Source organism: Tamandua tetradactyla, chromosome 9 (assembly GCF_023851605.1).
Source record: "Tamandua tetradactyla isolate mTamTet1 chromosome 9, mTamTet1.pri, whole genome shotgun sequence".
Lineage (NCBI taxonomy): Eukaryota > Metazoa > Chordata > Mammalia > Pilosa > Myrmecophagidae > Tamandua > Tamandua tetradactyla.
In genome coordinates, this window is record NC_135335.1 from 26,870,033 (window position 1) to 26,873,465 (window position 3,433).

A 3,433-nucleotide genomic window follows, 5' to 3' on the forward strand; every position below is an offset into this window, starting at 1 on the left:
AAGATGAGATTATCATTCCAGTTCTGCAATTATGCAATGTTGAACAGATCTTTCAACTTTTCTTTAATTCTGCTTTCTCATTTGAATAATCAAAGCAAGTCACTGTTTGTTTCTCTATGCTCTTACCTCATTCAAGAAAGGATTTAAAGCAGAGAAGATATCCAATTTTCCTACAGCACTAAAATTCACTGACTAAATTTAGTCAAATTTTCTTCTAGAAGAAACATTTGATGATTCTACAGCCCACTATTCTCATAGCCATAAAACAATACAGAAAAAAGAAGAAATGAAATATTGATAAATGCACATTAGTACCTACTCCATAGGCAAAAGACCACTGTGTGCAAACATCTCATAATTGTGAAATTGTACACTTAAGGTTCAAATCAGAGTTCTAAGCATGAGTATGTTGTCTAGAATTTCTCCAGTGAGTTCTGTTAGGGTAAAACCACAGGTACCCAATCAGAGATTTTCATGCATTTGATACATAGATATTTTTCTCAACAGCTTTTTCATAGCATCTTTGAGTTCCTTGTTTCATAAACTGCAAATTATGGGGGTTCAACAGAGCTGTAAGCACTCCATAAAGCAATGAGATGATTTTGTCCACTGCTTGTGAATTAGATGAAGAAGGCTTTAGGTACATGGAAAGGGCTGCCCCATAATACAAGATCACCACCGTCAAGTGGGCACCACAAGTAGAAAAAGCTTTGCTTCTTCCCTCTGTTGAACTGATTCTCAAAATAGTAGAAAGGATGAAGACATAAGAGATGCAAATTAAGAGCATTGGAATGGGCAGGAGAAGCACACTGACCCCCAGCATGATCAAGTCCATCAGCAATGAACTGGTGCAAGCTAACTTTAGCACTGCCAGAATTTCACAGGTGAAGTGATCAATGAGATTCCCACAGAGGGGTACCTGCAGGGCCAAACTAGTTTCTAGCAGGGCAGTCGTGCAGCCTGTCACCCAAGACACAGTGGCCATCTGCACACAGACCAGCCTGTTCATGATGATGGAGTTATCTCAATGGACTGCAAATGGCCACATAGCAGTCATAGGTCATCACAGCCAGGAGCACACACTCTGTCAAACCCATGGCAAGGGACAGAAACATCTGCACGGTACATGCAGAGAAGACAATGGTTTTCTGGGATGACAGCAAGTTCACCAGCAAAGTAGGAATAGAAGCAGAAGCGTAGCAAATATCCATGAAAGAGAGATTTCCAAGGAAGCAAGTTCATGGGGGTATGAAGGTGTGAATCTAGTATAGTAGTTACAATTAGAATGCTCTTGCCCAAAAGGGTTATCAGATACATTACAAGGGTGGAGGCAAAGAGAACAATCTCTAACTTTGGGTATCTAGAAAAACCCTCCAGGAAAAAAAGCTCCAAACAGTGAGATTTGCTCCTTGCATTTCCTTTCTTCCAATTGCAGTTATTCTAGTATTCTCTTCATTTCATCTGAGGGCATTGAGACAGATAAAATGGTAATGTTTGTTTAGTTAGAAAAACACTAGCACCATTGATTTCAAACTTATTTTCACTACCATAAATGCAATTTTACACAACAAATCAAAGATAGTATATTTATTGATTTAATGGGGGAAAGCAGGTTTGCTCTACATTAAAAACTTGACTTTTTTCACAATAAAATTGAGGAAAAAGTCAATTTCAAAACAAGAATAAACACATACAGTCTTTGAATCTCAGCCCATAATCCTGAACACAGGTTTTCAATAAAGGAAAGGTTTCCAATAAAGATTTTTCAATGAATGAAGAAAGATATGAATGAACAGTGAACAAATGATTAAGCACAAATAAGAAAAGTAAGGCAGATAAATGAAGAAAAGAAAGTCCATATGTACAGTTAAAAAAAACAACAGTAATTATCACAGTAGGGGAAGAACGTTAAAAGAAACAAATAAATGAATTTTAAACCAACACCTATGAATTTCTGGGTTTCAATAAACTCTGTTCTTTCCAGCTATCAATTTGAAAGTTAGTACTCTTATTTCAAAAATGGCTATATTCCTTGAAGAATTATAGATGCTCATTCTGATTATAATTAAAAGTCAGTTTACAAGTTATATAATATAGCCCACTTCATTTAAACACTTTTATATTCATTATACAATTATAATTCATTATGCAGGCCCATACATTTGTGAATATAGGTATGGTTCTAAAAATTATACCCAAGAAAAACTCTTATTATACATTAAAACCCATGAAAACCCAAGAAATGCAGTAACATCCCCTAGAAAATTACCTTAAGATCTCTTTCAAAATTGTAGATATATGGTTCTAAGTAAGGAACTTAAAGATTTTACATTTCACATTTACACAAAGTTATTACAACAAACTTACCTTCCCTCTGAACTTATATTGTTCTTTATAATATTCTTTTTCCTTTTCCCACAGACTCCTTCCTTTTACTTTCAAAGGTGCATGTTATTTAAAATTCCCATCATTGTTATACCACATGCAAATTACCATCCTATTTTTGCTCTCTTTCATAGCCAAATTCCTCAATTATATGGTTTACATTAAAGCATTTTAGTATTCACTTCCTCATCACTGGCATCCTTTCTCAGTTTCCCAATTTCACTCAGTGCTATCTTTCATCTTCCAGTTCTCCATATTTAAATGCTGACATAGATGGTGATGATGGAAATAATTTCATAGACAGTATCTTACAGTATGTCTCCTAAAAGAGGACACAATATTTTTCAAGTTGTTTTCATTATATAAATCCATTAGCTTGGACTTCTCCCTCTGCTGTTTCTCATATCTCATCTGTTAACAAGTTCTTTCTTTGTTTTGCTGGTTTAGTCATAAGCCCCCAAGCAGCTTATATTGCAGGTCCAAACATTTTCAGTAATGCTGAATATCCTTTAAGTATTCTAGGAAATACTTTTCAATATTGCTTCCCACTGTAATAAGTGAACACCCAGAGTTCCTGCTTTTCTTCCCAAAATACCAAGATGCCTTGTTGATATTAAGGCTTTGATATTATTGTTTAAAAAGAGTAGGAAAAAAATTGGTCCTGGTGTGAATTCCTTTTCATCAACTCCAAGTAAAATATTGCTTTGGTGAGGTTTTCATAAAGTAAGCTATGTGAAGAAACAGAAATAATACATCCATGCTAAAAATCTTAAATAGCATGATGTAAAAGTCAACAGCACAATTCATTTCTTTCAAAATTATTGGCTATTACCTTATAACTAAAAATGCCAAAGGATGACAACTAAAGTACCATGTAAAGTTGAATCATTTGTTGTTTGATGGGAATGCCTATTGTCCCTGAACAATTTAAAGTTCAGCAACTCTAACATGCAGAGGTTTGAAACTCCAGATGTTTCAGGGATAATGTCCCAAAGATCCAATTACAACAAACATTTAATTGAGAGAGAGAGAGGAAACACAGTTCACC

General features: G+C 34.9%; 1 pseudogene; it reads right to left on the minus strand.

The window, feature by feature from the left end:
• Positions 1 to 462: 462 nt before the first annotated feature.
• On the minus strand, positions 463 to 1,418 carry LOC143646018 (olfactory receptor 2K2-like; annotated as a pseudogene).
• Between the last annotated feature and the right edge of the window lie 2,015 nt (positions 1,419 to 3,433).